This window comes from Dendrobates tinctorius, unplaced genomic scaffold, assembly GCF_039654945.1.
Source record: "Dendrobates tinctorius isolate UK_male_01 unplaced genomic scaffold, ASM3965494v1 ptg000111l, whole genome shotgun sequence".
NCBI classification, from domain to species: Eukaryota; Metazoa; Chordata; class Amphibia; order Anura; family Dendrobatidae; genus Dendrobates; species Dendrobates tinctorius.
The window spans coordinates 29,614,572-29,634,383 of record NW_027361779.1 but is presented as its reverse complement, the minus strand read 5'-3'; the positions used below and the strand labels follow the sequence as shown (position 1 = coordinate 29,634,383).

General features: G+C 42.2%; 1 long non-coding RNA gene across 1 annotated transcript in view; it reads left to right on the top strand.

Annotated features, from left to right (window-relative positions):
* Nucleotides 1-8,291: 8,291 nt before the first annotated feature.
* The window catches only part of LOC141100946 (uncharacterized), a 208,591-nt gene continuing 197,070 nt past the window's right edge, over nt 8,292-19,812 (top strand). The window contains exon 1 of the long non-coding RNA XR_012234823.1: nt 8,292-8,527. This is a non-coding gene — a long non-coding RNA (uncharacterized lncRNA). The remainder of the gene's footprint in view (nt 8,528-19,812) is intronic.

The following is a 19,812-nucleotide window of genomic DNA, read 5'->3' as shown; positions in this document are numbered from 1 at the left end:
GACTGGACTGGTCCCTGCCAGGTCATCTCTTCTCCTTAGCGCCAGCAAGGGAGCGCACTGTCACTGTGCATTCAAAGGAATATAGCACAGGAAGCTCATACTGAGCATGTGTCAGAATTTACATAAGATGCATTATCAGGTGAGCAAGGCTAGCCGAACCTCCAAAACAGACATCACTGATGGTGCCTCATTTCAGAGAGGGCGCAGAGGCTGTGGCAGTGTCCGCAGGGTCTGCCCCTGATGACGGCTCATTCTAGTATCCCAACATGCACTGGTGAATCTCACACAAAATATCATAAAAAAAAAAAAAGACAGGAAGTCAGAATGTAGAGGGTATGTTAGGGAATTTTTCATTGAAGTATATTAGAAAACAAGATTAGATTATTACACTGAATAGATATACAATTAATATGAAATTCACCTTTGGTTTTGGACCGCCCCTTTAAGTTCAGCTGATTGATTCGGCCCTCCACAGTAGTGCCAGTTTCTCATGTGACCCCTTGGGAAAATTAATTGCCCACCCCGACTTAGAACGGTACTGAGAAAAGAAAGCTGGGGGTGGTGCTGGACTAGTCTAGTCTCCAACTATGGTTTGGGCGGCATGAATTAGGTGAAAGGTTTCCCTATAAATATGATTACCAATACTGTTATTTTATGGGAAAGATGGGCATGTAACTGCTGTTGTCAGCAGAAAGGTGAATGGTCTATAAAAGGTCTGCAGTCTTCCAGCATGCAAAAAGGGAACTTGTCGCCAGGCAGGGGTATGAATCCCACCATGGTGATAGACAATGCATGTATAACTTCAATTTTTTTACCATATTGTTTTGCATATGCAAATAATGAAGGCTAACAATGTTATTCTCTCATCTCCTCCATGGACCTCAGAGATACAAATTACAGGAATGATTAAAAAAAACTTTTGCACAGCTTTACAATTAATCTCATTTGCATTATCTAGCCCTCTTTCATTTTTGCTTGGTTCTTTGTCCTTCCTGTTGTTCTGGCCTCCCATTCACGAGCTAGGAAGATTAGGATGAACAAAGCTAATATAAAAGTATTTTTTCAGAGCTCAATGCATAAGTCATGAGATTGGCGGGGGCTACATCTGGCACCCCCACCAATTATCTGTCTGTAGTTCCAGCAGAGGCTGGATGTACACCGTTTTCTATTTAAATAGGAGTTGATTTGTAGCACCAGGCAGCAGAAACTAAACAGTCTGTAAAATATTCCCCCTTCATTAATCTGTAGTTTTTCTATTGTCACCAGCAGTGTAAGAACATGTCTTCACTAAGCAGTAATCCAGCTTTCCCAATTTCAGCATCAGTATAAGGACTACTGGACAAAATGGATAGTGATGTAGTATTGTGGGGTAGACAATACTCAGACTTAAAACCAAGTGAATAGTATGTAATGAGGCTGAACTAGAAGTTAGGTAAAGCAAAAGACACAACTGACAAATGACACGGCAATGAATATTGTGGAAAATCATGCCTGATGGCTAACTAATGAAGTTTGTTGAAAAAATGAACCAAGCTGTTGTTTAACCCCTTCACCCCCAAGGGTGGTTTGCACGTTCATGACCGGGCCAATTTTTACAATTCTGACCACTGTTCTTTTATGAGGTCATAACTCTGGAACGCTTCTATGGATCCCGGTGATTCTGACATTGTTTTCTCGTGACATATTGTACTTCATGATAGTGGTAAAATTTCATTCAAATAACTTGCGTTTATTTGTGAAAAAAATGGAAATTTGGCGAAAATTTTGAAAATTTTGCAATTTTCCAACTTTGAATTTTTATGCCCTTAAATCACAGAGATACGGCACACAAAAAACTTGATAAGTAACATTTCCCACATGTTTACTTTACATCAGCACAATTTTGGAGCCTAAATTTTTTTTGTTAGGAAGTTATAAGGGTTAAAAATTGACCAGCGATTTCTCATTTTTGCAACACCATTTTATTTTTACGGACCACATCACATTTGAAGCCACTTTGAGGGGTCTATATGAAAGAAAATACCCAAAAGTGACACCATTCTAAAAACTGCACCCCTTAAGGTGCTCAAAACAACATTCAAGAAGTTTATTAACCCTTTAGGTGCGTCACAGGAATTTTTTGAATATTTAAAAAAAAAATGAATAGCTAACTTTTTTTCACAAACAAAATACTTCAGGTTCAATTTTTTTTATTTTACCAAGGGTAACAGGACAAATTGGACTGCAAAAGTTATTGTGCAATTTTTCCTGAGTACGCTGATACCTGATATGTTGGGGGGAACCACTGTTTCGGCGCATGGCAGAGCTCAGGAGGGAAGGAGCGCCGTTTGACTTTTTCAATGCAAAATTGGCTGGAATTCAGATCGGACGCCATGTCACGTTTGGAGAGCCCCTGATGTACCTAAACAGTGGAAACCCCCCCACAAGTGACCCCATTTTGGAAACTAGACCCCCCAAGGAACTTATCTAGATATGTGGTGAGAACTTGGAATCCCCAAGTGTTTCATAGAAGTTTATAACATAAAGCCGTACAATTAAAAAATCATATTTTTTCCACAAAAATGATCTTTTCACCCTCAATTCTTATTTTTCCAAGGGTAACAGGGCCCTAAAAGGTATTGTGCAATTTGTCCTGAGTACGCTGATACCCCACATGTGGGGGTAAACCACTATTTGGGCGCATGGCAGAGCTCGGAAGGGAAGCAGCGCCATTTGACGTTTTGGGCTGGAATTGAGATCTGGCAGCATGTCGCGTTTGGAAAGCCCCTGATGTACCAAAACAGTGGAAACCCCCCACAAATGACACCATTTTGGAAACTAGACCCCCAAGGAACTTATCTAGATGTGTGGTGAGCACTTTGACCCCTCCAGTGCTTCACAGAAGTTTATAACGCCCGGGCGTGAAAATAAAAAATTTGTATTTTTTCCACAAACATGATCAATTAGTCCCCAATTTTTTTATTTTCCCAAGGATAACAGGAGAAATTGAACCCCAAAAGTTGTTTTCCAATTTGTCCTGAGTACGCTGACACCCCATTTGTGGGAGAAAACTACTGTATGGGCACACGTCGGGGTTCGGAAGGGAAGTAGTGACGTTTTGGAATGCAGACTTTGATGGAATGGTCTGTGGGTGTAATGTTGTCTTTGGAGAGCCCCTAATGTACCTAAACAGTAGAAACCCCCCAGAAATGACCCCATTTTAGAAACTAGACCCCCCAAGGAACTTATCTAGATATGTGGTGAGAACTTGGAATCCCCAAGTGTTTCATAGAAGTTTATAACATAAAGCCGTACAATTAAAAAATCATATTTTTTCCACAAAAAAGATCTTTTCACCCTCAATTCTTATTTTTCCAAGGGTAACAGGGCCCTAAAAGGTATTGTGCAATTTGTCCTGAGTACGCTGATACCCCACATGTGGGGGTAAACCACTATTTGGGCGCATGGCAGAGCTCGGAAGGGAAGCAGCACCATTTGACGTTTTGGGCTGGAATTGAGATCTGGCAGCATGTCGCGTTTGGAAAGCCCCTGATGTACCAAAACAGTGGAAACCCCCCACAAATGACACCATTTTGGAAACTAGACCCCCAAGGAACTTATCTAGATGTGTGGTGAGCACTTTGACCCCTCCAGTGCTTCATAGAAGTTTATAACGCCCGGGCGTGAAAATAAAAAATTTGTATTTTTTCCACAAACATGATCTTTTCCTCACCAATTTTTTTATTTTCCCAAGGGTACCAGGAGAAATTGGACCCCAAAAGTTGTTATCCAATTTGTCCTGCGTACGCTGATACCCCATATGTGGGAGAAAACTACTGTATGGGCACACGTCGGGGTTCGGAAGGGAAGTAGTGACGTTTTGGAATGCAGACTTTGATGGAATGGTCTGCGGGTGTCATGTTGTCTTTGGAGAGCCCCTAATGTACCTAAACAGTGGAAACCCCACACAAATGACCACATTTTGGAAACTAGACCCCCTAAGGAACTTATCTAGATGTGTTGTTAGCACTTTGAACCCCCAAAGGCTTCACAGAAGTTTATAATGCCCGGGCATGAAAATAAAAAAATCATATTTTTTCCACAAACATGATCAATTAGTCCCCAATTTTTTTATTTTCCCAAGGGTATCAGGAGAAATTGAACCCCAAAAGTTGTTGTCCAATTTGTCATGAGTACGCTGACACCCCATTTGTGGGAGAAAACTACTGTATGGGCACACGTCGGGGTTCGGAAGGGAAGTAGTGACGTTTTGGAATGCAGACTTTGATGGAATGGTCTGCGGGTGTCATGTGCGTTTGGAGAGCCCCTGATCTACCTAAACTATTGAAACTCCCCACAAGTGACCCCATTTTGGACACTAGACCCCCACGGAACTTATCTAGATGTGTGGTGAGCACTTTGAACCCCCAAGTGCTTCACAGAAGTTTATAATGCCCGGGCATGAAAATAAAAAAATCATATTTTTTCCACAAACATGATCAATTAGTCCCCAATTTTTTTATTTTCCCAAGGGTAACAGGAGAAATTGAACCCCAAAAGTTGTTTTCCAATTTGTCCTGAGTATGCTGACACCCCATTTGTGGGAGAAAACTACTGTATGGGCACACGTCGGGGTTCGGAAGGGAAGTAGTGACGTTTTGGAATGCAGACTTTGATGGAATGGTCTGTGGGTGTCATGTTGTCTTTGGAGAGCCCCTAATGTACCTAAACAGTGGAAACCCCACACAAATGACCACATTTTAGAAACTAGACCCCCTAAGGAACTTATCTAGATGTGTTGTTAGCACTTTGAACCCCCAAGGGCTTCACAGAAGTTTATAATGCCTGGGCATGAAAATAAAAAAATCATATTTTTTCCACAAACATGATCAATTAGTCCCCAATATTTTTATTTTCCCAAGGGTAACAGGAGAAATTGGACCCAAAAGTTGTTGTCCAATTTGTCCTGAGTACGCTGACACCCCATTTGTGGGAGAAAACTACTGTATGTGCACACGTCGGGGCTCGGAATGGAAGTAGTGACGTTTTGGAATGCAGACTTTGATGGAATGGTCTGCGGGTGTCATGTGCGTTTGGAGAGCCCCTAATCTACCTAAACTATTGAAACTCCCCACAAGTGACCCCATTTTGGACACTAGACCCCCCACGGAACTTATCTAGATGTGTGGTGAGCACTTTGAACCCCCAAGTGCTTCACAGAAGTTTATAACGCCCGGGCGTGAAAATAAAAAAAATCATTTTTTTCCACAAAAATGATATTTTTTTGCCCCCAATTTTTTATTTTCCTAATGGTAACAGGAGAAATTGGACCCCAAAAGTTGTTTTGCAATTTGTCCTGAGTAGGCTGATACCCTACATGTGGGGGTAAAACACTGTTTGGGCGCATGGCAGAGCTTGGAAGGGAAGGAGCACCATTTGACTTTTTCAACTCAGAATTGGCTGGAATTGAGATCAGACGCCATGTTGCATTTGGAGAGCACCTGATGTGCCCAAACAGTGGAAACCCCCAATTCTAACTCCAACCCTAACGCCAACACACCCCTAACCCTAATCTCAGCCCTAACCCTAACCCTAGCCCTAACCCTAACCCTAGCCCTAACCCTAACCCTAGCCCTAACCCTAACCCTGACCCTGACCCTAACCCTAGCCCTAGCCCTAACCCTAATGGGAAAATGGAAATAAATACATTTTCTTTTAATTTTATTATTTTTCCCTTACTAAGGGGGTGATAACGGGGGGGTTTGATTTACTATTTCTGGCGGTATTTATTTTTGGCGGCTGTCGCACGCTAAAAGACGCTTTTTATTGTAAAAATAGTTTTTGCATCACCACATATTGAGAGCTATAATTTTTCCGTATTTTGACTCACTGAGTCATATGAGGTCTTATTTTTTGCTGGAAGAGTTGACGTTTTTATTGGTACCATTTTCGGGCACGTGACATTTTTTGATCGCTTTTTATTCCGATTTTTGGGACGCAGAATGAACAAAAACCAGCGTTTCATGAATATCTTTTGGGGGGGTGCGTTTACACCATTCTGCGTGCGGTAAAATTGATAAAGCGGTTTTATTCTTTGGGTCAGTATGGTTACAGCGATACCTCATTTAGGTCTTTTTTTATGTTTTGTCGGTTTTATGCAATGAAAACTATTTTATATAAAAAAATAATTATTTTTGTATCGCTTTATTCTGCAAGCTATAACTTTTTATTTTTTCGCTGACGATGCTGTATGGCGGTTCGTTTTTTGCGGGACAAGATGATGTTTTCAGCGGTACCATGGCTATTTATATGCGTCTTTTTGATCGCGCGTTATTGCACTTTTTGTTTGGCGGTATGATAATAAATCATTATTTTTTGCTTCGTTTTTTATTTTTTAAGGGGTTCGCTAAAAGGGTTAACTAATGGGATAGTTTTATAGGGCAGGTCGTTACGGACGCGGCAATACCTAATATGTGTACTTTTATTGTTTTTTTTTTTATTTAAAAAAAATGAATTTATTGGGGGAATATTTTTTTTTTTCAAATTTATTTGGCGATTTTTTTAAAATTATTTTAACACTTTTTTTTTTAACTTTATTACATAGTCCCAGGTGGGACATCACTGTCCTGTGACAGATCGCTGATCTGTCACATCACAGATCACTCTGACAGATCAGCAATCTGTCACAGGCAGTTCTGCAGACTTCCTCATGCCTGCGCTTTGCAGGCACTGAGGAAGTCAGCTCCCTACAGGCCCCCGTCGCTATCTTGGATTCGGGGGCCTGTAGGGAAAGAGACCCCGCAGCAGCGCTGCACATTGCGCTGCCGTGGGGGGCTCAGGGAAGCATGGAGGGAGCCCCCTCCCTGCCGATGCTTCCCTTTAACCCCTGGTACACCGCGATCATGTTTGATCGCGGTGTGCAAGGGGTTAACGTGTCGGGGGCGGTCCGTGACCGCCCCTGACACATAGTGCCGGGTGTCAGCTGTGATAATCAGCTGACACCCAGCAGCGATCAGCGGCGCTCACCACGTGGGCGCCGCTGATCGCGGTAGATGTACTATCCTGTCCATGGGCATAGGGGCCCGGGTCCCATGGACGGGATAGTACGTCTGATGTCAGGAAGGGGTTAAACAAATAAGTGGCTATAGTGAAAATTAAAAAATACTATTCTTTCAAATTATTTAACTTTTTCTCTTTCCTGTTTATATATTCTACATGTATTACTTCATAGTTCTATTTACTTTCCTGCTATTCTGATTTGTATGAAAAGGTAAAAGAAAATCCATTCATTTGGTAGGGTATGATGTCATACAATGAAGAGTCAATAATGCTTTCCTTGCCTTCTTTAATTCAAATATGGGAGACATTATATTTTTGTTTTTCTACATTTCAGTCCATTCCTGTTGTATCTGTGTCTGAATGCTCCTCTACTACCTCTGTCCCTGTCACTAGGTGACACTGCAATTACACTGTGGATGCCACTGAGCAATGTAACTACACTACAACGAAGCATTAGTATTCCTGGGATTTGTAGTTCCACCCAGTAAGAAAGCTTGTGTGTATTACTGAGTTCTATCAGCAGTATTACCTCTCTGTTGAGAGACTTGGGCAGAGTCACACTCTATTTAAACCCCAACAGTCAGAAACAAGCTGTCAGTTATCAGGGTATGTGCACACATAGTTTTTTGTCTCTGCGGATTTTGTAGAGAAAACTGCAGGAAATCCGCAGGACAAAGTGCTGCAGTTTTTCTGCGGTTTTGCCCTGCGGTTTTACACCTCATAATGGATGAGGTGTAAAACTGCAGCGTTTCTGCACCAAACAATTGACATGCTGCGTTTTGAAAACCGCAGCAAAACCGCGCGGAAAAAAACGCAGCATGTGCACAGCTTTTTTTTATTTCCATAGGAAATAAAGGTACTGTACAACGCAGCAGAATCTGCTGCGTTTCTGCAGAGCCAAAAACGCTGCGGAAACGCAGCAGAAACTGCAAAGTGTGCACATACCCTCAGTGTACTCTGAACCTCTGCTCTTTCATTTGGACTAGATTCTGATACCGGTTAATGACTTTGGACCAACTTAAAGCTCCAATTGCCTATTTATCTATTGATTATGATCATGATTCCACTCTTCTGATTTTGACTTATGCTATATTCTGAACTCATTTCTCTATTTTGATTTTGTCCTGCATTTGTCCTCTCTGGTTAAAGGTACTCTGTCAGCACAGAATGACTGTTCAAATTAAGCCCCTTTAAATCCTTTAAATACACCTTCCCACCTGCTTGTTTTCCCTCAGTCTCCGCTCCCTCTTCTTTGATTGACAGTTATGGCTTCATAGAGCCAGAAAAGGGTGGAAATAGATGGAAAGCAAGCAGGTGGGAAGGTGTATTTTAATGATGGCCACGGCATGAAGCACCGAGCACCAGTACTTGATTTGAGCAATCATTCTTACATCAGACTTACTTTTCCAGCCGTGTGCCCTGGCACAATTTGACCATGGACGGAATAGTACGTCTAAGGCTGGAGTCACACTAACCTGCGCAAAATACGGTCAGTATTTTACATGCGTAATACGGATGACAGACCCCTAAACAGTGCTCCGTATGTCATCCATAATCAAGGTGTGGTCGCGTATTTTGCGCATGTAAGCATCCGTATGTAATCCGTACGGCATCCGTATGGCGAGATTTTCTTGCAGGCTTGCAAAATGGACATATAATGGAGCCCTATGACAGTTTTAATAAAGAAATGAAAGAATAGATATAGACACATAGAATGCATATGTATATATATATGTATTCTATGTGTCTATATCTATTCTTTCTTTCTTTATTAAACCTGTCAGTGTGAGTTTACTGTATAGCGCACTGAATTGCCGGCTTTGCTAAAAGACATCGGATGCGTATTTCTCGCAAGTCACACGTGTGGTCCGTGTGTAATCCGTATTTTTTGCGCACCCATAGACTTGCATTGGCGTACTACGGCCGCAGTACGCTGACAATCGCAGCATGCTGCGAGTGGCACGGAGCGTAGAATACAGATGAGAAATATACGGCTGGTGCGAGTGACCCCATAGAAAATCATTGGTCCGTGTCTAATGCGTGCTTTTTGCGCCTCTCACTCTCCCGTATTCCTCGCCAGTGTGACTCCGGCCTTAGTGATCGTCCGTGCTTGTGGGGGGAGTGCGGATGATCGCGGCTGGGTGTCAGCAGATTCTCACAGCTGACACCTGGCACTAGGTGCCAGAAGCGGTCACAGTCTGCTCCCGGCACTTTAAGCCCTGAAATAATGCGATCTAACAAAATCGCAGCATTCGGGCGCCGGCATAGAGACTGACAGCCCCTCTGCCTTTGGATCGGAGACTCCGCAGCGTGATGCGGGGTCTCGATCACTGCCGTAGGAACCCGATGTCGTCATGAAGACATCCGGGTAACCAGAGCTAAGAAACTTCCTGTCATGCACAGTGCATGATCAGGAAGTCTCTCAGTGTCAGTGCACTAAATACAGAGCTGACAGCTTCTATAGCATGCAGCTGCGGCTTCATCTGCATGCCATAGAAGCTACCAGCCTGCAAAAAATAATTGTTCCATAGTGGGACTAAGTAAAAAAGTTAGGGAAAACTAAAATTTTTTTTTAAAAATTGCAAAAAAATATAAAAAAATTAAAAAAATCAATATACATTCTATCTCTAAATAGATATTTGAATGAAAAAAACCCCAAAAAACAATAAAAATGCACATATTAGGAATCGCCACATCTGTAATGACCCAACCTATTAAACTGTCCCATTAGTTAACCCCTTTAGTGAACACCATAAAAAAAACAGGGCAAAAAACAATGCTTTACCATAATACCACCGAACAAAAAGTGGAATAACACGTGATCAAAAAGATGGATATAAATTAACATGGTACCATTGAAAACGTCATCTTGTCCCACAAAAAACAAGCCACCATACAGCGGAAAAATAAAAAAGTTATAGAATAAAGTGATGCAGAAACAATTATTTTTTCTATAAAATAGTGTTTATTGTATAAAAGCGCCAAAACATAAAAAAATTATATAAATGAGGTATCACTGTCATAGTACTAACCCGAAGAGAAAAAACTACCTTATCAATTTTATCACACACCGAACGGTATTAACTCCCCCCCCCCCCCCCCCCCCACCAAAAAAAGAAATTCATGAATTGCAGGTCTTTGCTCAGTCTGTCTCCCAAAAATAGGAATAGAAAGTGATCAAAAATTATCATGTGTCCGAAAATGGTACTAATAAAAACATCAGCTTGTCCCGCAAAAAACAAGATCTCATATGACTCTGTGGGCCAAACATGGAAAAATTATAGCTCTGAAAATGTTGTGATGCAAAAAAAAATTTTTGCAATAAAAAGCATCTTTTAGCGTGTGACAGCAGTCAAATATAAAAATATTACTTTTCAACCTGGATGGTACCAAGATGCAACCATCCATGCTGAAAACCACTGGTGAATGAGCTGCTGGGAACGCAGCGTCAGTAACTGGGGGTGACGTCATAGTTTACCTCCGGTCACTGGGCTCCGTTCCCAGCTGGGCTGAGCTGCGGTGAGATCCGGTGAGGTCCCCGCTACCACCGTGAGTGCTCACAGCTCATGGGGCTAGCAGGATTCTCACTGAATTCACCGCAGTTACATCCGGTTACTGGGCTCTGTTCCTAGCCAGGCTGAGCTGCGAACCGGGGTCACTTATAAAATTCACATACCAGGAAATGGTAGATTAGTTCCAAAAAGGGGGCACTTGTTGGGCATTGCCACTGTTAAGGCACACCTAAATAAGTTCCTTGGGGGGTCTAGCTTCCAAAATGGGGTCACTTGTGGGAGGTTTCCACTGTTTAGGCACATCAGGGGCTCTGCAAACAGAACATGATGCCCGCAGACCATTCTATCAAAGTCTGCATCCAAAACATCACTACTTCCCTTCCGAGCCCTGACGTGTGCCCAAACAGTAGTTTTCTCCAACATATGGGGTACCAGCATACTCTGGACAAATTTAGCAACTTTTGGGGGACAATTTTTCTTGTTACCCTTGGGAAAATAAAAAAATTGTGGGCTAAAAGAATCATTTTTGTGGGAAAAAAAATTTTTTTTTTTTTCACAGCCGGGTATTATAAACTTTAGTGAAACACTTGGGGATTCCAAGTTCTCCCCACAAATCTAAATAAGTTCCTTAGGGGGTCTAGTTTCCAAAATGGGGTCACTTGTGGAGGGTTTCCACTTTTTAAGCACATCAGGGACTCTCCAAACGCGACATAGTGTCCGATCTTAATTCCAGTCAATTTTTGCATTGAAAAAGTAAATATTGCTCCTTCACTTCTGAGCTCTGCCATGCGCACAAACAGTGGTTTACCCCCACATATTGGGTATCAGCATACTCAGGATAAATTGCACAACAATTTTTGTGGTCCAATTTCTCCTGTTACCTTTGGGAAAATAAAAAATTGTGGCTGAAAAGATCATTTTTGTAAAAAAATATGATTTTTTATTTTTACGGCTCTACGTTATAAACTTCTGTGAAGCACTTGGGGGTTCAAAGTGCTCACCACACATCTAGATAAGTTCCTTATGAGGTCTAGTTTCCAAAATGATGTCAATTGTGGGGGGTTTTAACTGTTTAGGCACATCAGGGGCTCTCCAAAAGCAACATGGCATCTGATCTCAAATTCAGTCAATTTTGCATTGAAAAATTAAACACGCTCCTTCCCTTCCGAGCTCTGCCATGCGCCCAAACAGTGGTTTACCTGCATATATGGGGTATCAGTATACTCAGGAAAAATTGTACAACAACTCTTGGGGTCCAATTTCTTCTGTTACTCTTGATAAAATAATAAAATTGGATCTGAATTAAATTTTTGTGAAAAAAAAGTTAAATGTTCTTTTTTTTAAAACATTCCAAAAATTCCTGTGAAGCACCTGAAGGGTTAATAAACTTCTTGAATGAGGTTTTGAGCACCTTGAGGGGTGCAGTTTTTAGAATGGTGTCACTTTTGGGTCTTTTCATATAGACCCCTCAAAGTGACTTCAAATGTGATGTGGTCCCTAAAAATAAAATGGTGCTGTAAAAATGAAAAATCGCTGTTTAACTTTTAACCCTTATAACTTCCTAACAAAAAAAATTTGGGTTCCAAAATTGTGCTGATGTAAAGTAAACATGTGGGAAATGTTACTTATTAAATATTTTATGTGACATATCTCTGTGATTTAAGAGCATGAAAATTCAAAGTTGGAAAATTGTGAAATGTTCAAAATTTTTGCCAAATTTCATTTTTTTTTTTTCACAATTAAACGCAAGGCATATATCAAAGAAATGTTACCACTATCATGAAGTACAATATGTCATGAGAAAACATTCTCAGAATCACCGGGATCCATGGAAGCGTTCCAGAGTTATTACCTCATAAAGGGACAGTGGGCAGAATTGTAAAAATTGGCCCGGTCATTAACATGCAAACCACCCTTGGGGGTAAAGGGGTTAAAGCCTGGCTAGACAACCATGCTCCACTGGCCAGCAACCATTCACTGGACCTAATCCTGTGTATGTCGAGCTTTGTGTATAGGGGTTAAATTCTAAAGGCCAGGGTTCCCTGAGGCCTACTAAACTGAGTAGCTTGTGGAAAGTCTGTCCAGGGAAGCTTTATTAAGAGTTATCAGGCTTCCTTGTACAGCTTGCCGTATATTACAATTCCTTTGAGTCATTGATTATTCTTCTCTTTGCATGCCATCTCTATACATATGCTCTATAAAAGCATCTCAGCAATGTATTTACTGTGTACAAATAAGAACAATATATTTACAAAAGGTAATTTAATACATGTTAATTACATAAAATAATTGCATAAATGTAATTTTTATCTACTACTACTGTACATTACCTGTCTGACTACACTAGAAGGCAAATGTTAGTAATGTCAAATTTTGCATCTCCCAGGCGTGCTTTCATGTTTATCCCCGATTCTTTCATCCTAAATGTCACACTACTTAATTCCGATATAAAGCAATTTACTGAGGTTAGTGTCTTACTTGGCATACAATATTTATTTGCAAGTAAAATTAGAAATAGAAAGCACTGGTAAATAGGATGTTGTCATAGTACTTTTCTGTAACAACAATGTAAATGACCAGAATTATATAATTGCAATTTATTTAATTCTGAAGCCTGTATAAATAGGAATACTGTATATATAATCACTCATTCAAAATACAATGTTGTAGTCAAAGCAGAACTGGAACTATAATTCAGCCCTGGTATTTGGAAGCACACTGGCCCAGTCTCCCCCTCCTCAGATGTAGGACTCTATAACCAATATTACCCTGCCTGTAGGAAATCAAGATTTATTACACGACAAATACTAAAAATAATACCGCCAAATAAGCTGAAATAATACCACAATATCATGTAGACATAATACCACAATGTTGTTGTGAGGGAGGGCAAGGGCCATAGTCGTGGCTGATATTTGAAGTGCTAATGCGCCATGGTCTCCCGTCACATACAAATACTGTCCCATTGTCAGTATACTGTGGTGCAGTGACCACTATGTCTGCTAGGGGGCGCTGTGTGGGTATCCCAGGACGGGTCTACAGTCATATCCATTGTGGTAATGGGTATAGGATGCTGAAGGATCGTTATGTATCTCAAGGAAGGTGGCCTTGAGATGAAGGCTTGCTTATGTGCTGATCAGCAGAGGCACTGCTGAGCTGTTGTTACACTGTGTCAGCGAGAGCTATCAACAAATCCACCCAAGGGTGTGTTTAAGAGTGTCATAATAAAGTATATGTGTATGAATGCTTGAAGGACCTGTGATGAGGTCATAGCCATGTGACCCGCTGGGCGTGGCTACGGACCCTATAAGGTAACCAGAGTAGGTCACATGAGAGAGAACGCATGGATCTGATTGAGCCATGTGGAAGGTCCCGGCAGGCCTATGTGGAGGAAGGTGTGCTACCTTCCTGAAGACCACGTGCTGAGGCTGCTAACCTGGTGAGGCCTGTGTATATTGGCTGTATGCGAGGACGGATAAGCCTCCTGTGTTTGCTGAGGCTCCAGGACTGAGCCTGAAATAAATGACATTTATGCTTGCTTTCGCCTGACCTAAAGGCTATTCCTTGTGTTATGTGCTGCTTTATGGGTTATGAAGTAATAAACCCCATGAACTTTTAAAGGAACGTGCCACCTGGTTGTCTCCATCTCACCTAAGCGAGTAGAATCCCTACAATACCTTCAATTTCACCTTCTGCACCCTTGGTGTTCCCATCAGGCTTGTTTAGGTTCTGCTGCTTGTGTTATTGTGCAATGAAAGACAGAGTCCAATACGAACTTAAAACTTGTAACTTTACTTTTTCTTTCACACAGCACATCCTGGTCAATGACAACATTAGCATCATTTTCTACACAGTTCACAACATTTCTTTTCTCTGCCTCCTGTCCTACGTCCGCTAGTACCATACGGGATTCCACTGCCTCCTGCAGTAATACAGCGTCCTTCTTTAGCAAAGTCCCTAAGCATGGGGGTTCCCTTGTCCGTTTCACCCCAGATCACAGAGCATCAGACCATGCAATGAACCGCCACATTCTGAGTGACCTGTCCTCTGTCTTCAGCTCCACACTGCAGTCACACTGCTGCTTCAGTTGCACCTCTGTCCTTTCCTGGCTGGACACTTCACTTGCCATACGTTACGTGGTTTGCTGGGTCGCCCGGGCCTCAAGCCCACCTGAGCACTGTGGGTGCTCAGGGCTAACTAACGGGAGTCAGGAAGTTCTCCTATCTTAACCACAGAAAACCCCTCCTATAGTTAACTATGTTCACTTCTGAGTGCTAGTGCACTAGTGTGCCCTCATCTTGTGGAGGGATGTCAGTACTGCACTACTCTTGCACATCTAAATATATGTACTGGATAGGACCAACATATGTACAAAGCAGGTAACCTAGACATAAATATATATATACATTTTTAGCAGACTGTAAGGGGGTAGAGGTGTAGCACCCCCTTAAATAGTGACAGAATAATACTATTATACTGATCAATAAATAGCTTGCCCGAGTACATTTTTGGCAAGTAGTAGTGCATCCAGCCAAAATTTTAGGGTGTGTAATGTACGCCATTTGGATCTCCTTGCTAGTCCCGGCAGCCGTAATATGAACACAAGTCACCTGATTTTCATACCTGTGGTCACTTGCTGATTAGAATCTCAGCTGCTTTGCACAATTTTCCATTCTAGCCAGCACATGACTGCAAGTATGCAAATCACTCACTTATGATCACGTGACAACTGCAAAAACTAGCAATGGAGCTGAATCCTAATAGTTTGTAAATTACACACCTTTAGGATTTTGTAAGCTGCAGTGCTTACTAACAATTTACTTAGCGGCATAAAAAATATTTCTGTACCAACATCACTATTAATATCAATATTGCAATATAATACCACAAGTCCATAGCCACATATTACCAACATATACAGTACTGATAATACTCTCATACTCAAATGTAATAAAAACTGCTGTATTGTATGGACTGATATTACCATTATGCATTACAATACAATGCTAATAAGAGATAATCAAATGACATTCATGTAATGATCATACTACGAATATGCTCACATTCAAAGTACCCTTCTAGAACTTTCCATTGTCACACACACTGAGCTCTGCTACATCCATTAGGCCTGTGCAAGACACGCGCTGTGGGCTTTTTGACCCCCTGCCCTCCCAGCTCCTCCTAGCTCTACATTCTGTGTACCATGATACTAGTTTATGACCCTAAGCTGGCTGAAGGCAGTTTGGGGAAACGTGCTCTTTTGTCTAAGATAGAGTTGATTTAAGATATAAATGTTAGGGCAAATCTTGACTCTAGTTGGTGTTATAGGTATGAAAGTTACATATTTGGGATGTGCTTTGTTAGAGCTACCCACCCCTTTAGTTTTCTAGACTCCAGCTTCATCGGAATCCAAGAAATGGATACCTACTTAACCAGTCCATACAGGTACTTTGTGTTTGGGCTTAAATTAATGCCAGACTCATGCTCGGAAGGATGGTAGTTCCGCCGTTGCTCTACGAGGTTCTCTCCCTGAGATATGATACTTATGAGTTTTCAGTACATGTTAGCTCTTCTGAGAAAAAAGGAGTGCTTCCATAACTCCGCCCACCTCAGTGATGTCACGACCAGGGGGTATAAGATAGTGGGAGCTCATTTTGCAGGTGTCTTTGCCCTGGAACCCTGATACAGAGAGGCTCTGTGATGCACTGTGATGTATCGCCCCTCCCCTGCACCGCATGGTCTGCTATGAAAGGACTTAAGCAACTGTAAGTGTTTTTCTCCTTTTAATCCCTGTTGTTTTGTAATCGTTTGTGCATATTTCCACTGTCTCCCTTTATAATATCTTTTATACCTTTTGTAAACACTGCCTACCTTTTGGAGTAAAATCTATAAAATTACTTGCTTCATTTATCCTTGCTCTATAACATACGTTCACATCCTCTGAGGCTAAACTCGCTACTGATTGGGGTGGCTCCTGCCCCATATTCTAGGACCAGGAGCTGGAGGCAGCAAAGGATGTTCGGGGCTTTTGGAGGAGACCCTGGCAGTGACGGATGGAGTTTGATAAGTGTACATCCCACCTAGGACCGGGATTAGTCATCTCCCTCACTGCAGCCTTCCCATTAGCCCGACACGGTGAGGCGGCCTGTCTGGCGACTACTTACCCTAGGTGCAGTTCCCTGACCTGAGGGTAAGGGGGCACAGGAAAGCTGCAAAGTCCAAACCGGAAATTGGACAGGGTATATACATAAATCCCTGCTGAGAAGAACCGGGGGGCAACCAAACACCCCGGTTCATGACATATTGGTGGCAGCAGTGGGATACCCAAATATATCCCCCCTGCAATTCATGACAATTCTCTTTGACTGACTCTAATTATTCAACCCTCGCCATAAAGGACATAACAAGAAATGCTTGGTAAAAATGTACACATAATAGGAATAGGAATTGCACTCACAGTTGTCAAATTAAAATAATAAAAAGGTGTGAAAACACATTCATAGTTAAATGTTTCCATTTGTTTTTCTATTTAATAAAGTCCAATCCCCTCCTCAAAAAATTATGTAATAAGAAATGCTAGATAAACAGTATGCACAAAGGTTAAATTTGACTAGTAAAATAAATGTGGAAACATGTGACATGTACAAATTTTGATGTAGACAAGTGCAGTTAACCCCTTTCCTACATTAGACGTACTATTCCGTCCATGTGACCTGGGACCTAAGACCCATGGACGGAATAGTACATCTAGGGAGATCAGTGGCGCTCACTGGGGGAGCGCCGCTGATCGCGGCCGGGTGTCAGCTGATTATCACAGCTGACGCCCGGCACTATGTGTCTGGGGCGGTCACGGACCACCCCCGACACATTAACCCCCGGCACACTGCGATCAAACATGGCGGCACGGAGACGGCGGCACGCACTAAGTATAAATAATAGAAAGTGCATTCGCCGCCCGGGGTCCACCGTGCAGTAGATGTAAAAACCGCTGCTAGACAATGGCAGACGCGCTATATGGCGGTACAAGGTGCACGGGTTAATTGCTACCCGATGTGCGCTGAGCGGACTCTTTTAACACACAGAGGCGCTGTAGGGAAAATGAAACATAAACGCCGAGCCTGTTAGCTTCACAGGTCTCAGCTGGATTGCACGCACGGTATATGGTCACAGGACACGGCCCAAGACTGAGGTCGGTGTCTGTCTAGACCTACCGTGTGTGCGGCCTCGCTACCTCGGACGCCGGTAAGTGCTGCTAACTGCAGCGCGGCGGTAACTACTGCCGCTATACGATAGTGCCGTGAAGTGTGACACCATCGGACGCTAGTGTAGAGGTGCGGTATGCACTGTGGCCTATAGCTTGCCACAGACTGGCACTGACTATCTCTCTAGTTCCCTATCCACATACGTAATATCAGAGGGAGGGGAATCTTAATGAGTCAGTCACCAGAATCATACATCCATCACCATTCACACATAGCAAGTATAGTCTATACTAGCGCATTGCCGAACGGTCATGCGTGCTTTTTATAGCCGTGCGGGACCTTCCAGATCTCCGAGATGGACCAATGAGATCTGGAGCAGGACCTGGGCACAAGACTCCCGATCTCGAATGGGAGATCGCCTCGTGAGCATGCCCAGTAGGAGCACAGAGGAACTTGGTCTCTGGAGTGGTCTGCTGCAAAGTAATCTTCTCTGCAGTAGATAGACAGCAGGAGACCGCAGAATGTGAGGCTCTGCATTCCTGCAGAGCAGACGCAGAAACCAGATGCCTAACACTCGGCATAGGAGAGAAGCGCGCAGGGAGGGGGCTCCATCCGTGCTTCCCTGAGACCCCTGAAGCAGCACAATGTGCTGCGCTGCTCTGGTGGCCTCCTTCCCTGCAGGTCCCCGGATCCAATATGGCGGCGGGGACCTTTGAGAGCCTGCAAAGCTCAGGCATGAGGAAGCCTGTGCAGCGCCTGTGTCAGATCGCTGATCTGTCACAGTGATCTGTGATATGACAGATCGGCGATCTGTCACATGACAGTGATGTCCCCCCTGGGACAATGTAATAAAATTGAAAAAAAAAAAAAGTGTAAAAATAATTTATAAAAAATCGCTAAATAAATTTAAAAAAAATATTCCCTAATAAATTCATTTTTTGAAAATAAAAAAAACAATAAAAGTAAACATATTTGGTATCACCGTGTCCATAACGACCCGCCCTATAAAACTGTCGCACTAGTTAACCACTTTATTGAACCCCTTAAAAAATAACAATAAAATACGAAGCAAAAAATAATACTTTATCATAATACCACTAAACAAAAAGTGCAATAACACGCGATCAAAAAGACGGATATAAATAACCATGGTACCGCTGAAAACGTCATCTTGTCCCGCAAAAAAGGAGCCACCACACAGCATCATCAGCGAAAAAATAAAGTTATAGCTCGCAGAATAAAGCAATGCAAAAATAATTATTTTTTATATAAAATTGTTTTCATTGCATAAAAGCGCCAAACCATAAAAAAAACATAAATGAGGTATCGCTGTAACCGTACTGACCCGAAGAATAAAACTGCTTTATCAATTTTACCACACGCAGAACGGTGTAAACTCACCCCCCAAAAGAAATTCATGAAACACTGGTTTTTGTTCATTCTCCGTCCCAAAAATCGGAATAAAAAGCGACCAAAAAATGTCACATGCCTGAAAATGGTACCAATAAAAAATGTCAACTCGTCCCGCAATAAATAAGACCTCACATGACTCGGTGGGTCAAAATATGGAAAAATTATAGCTCTCAATATGTGGTGATGCATAAACTATTTTTACAATAAAAAGCATCTTTTATCTTGCGACAGCTGCCAAATATAAAAACCTGCTATAAATAGTAAATCAACCCCCCCCCCGTTATCCCCCCTTAGTTAGGGAAAAATAATAAAATAAAAAAAAGTAATTATTTCCATTTTCCCATTAGGGCTAGGGCTAGGGTTAGGGGTGTGTTGGGGTTAGGGTTGGAGTTAGAATTGGGGGGTTGCCACTGTTTTGGCACATCAGGGGCTTTCCAAACGCGACATGGCGTCAGATCACAATTCCAGCCAAAAAAGTCAAATGGCGCTGCTTCCCTTCCAAGCTCTGCCATGCGCCCAAATAGTGGTTTACTGCCACATATGGGGTATCAGTGTACTCAAGACAAATTGCACAATAAGTTTTGGGGTCCTGTTACCCTTGGGAAAATAAAAATTGGGGTGAAAAGATTATTTTTGTGGAAAAAATA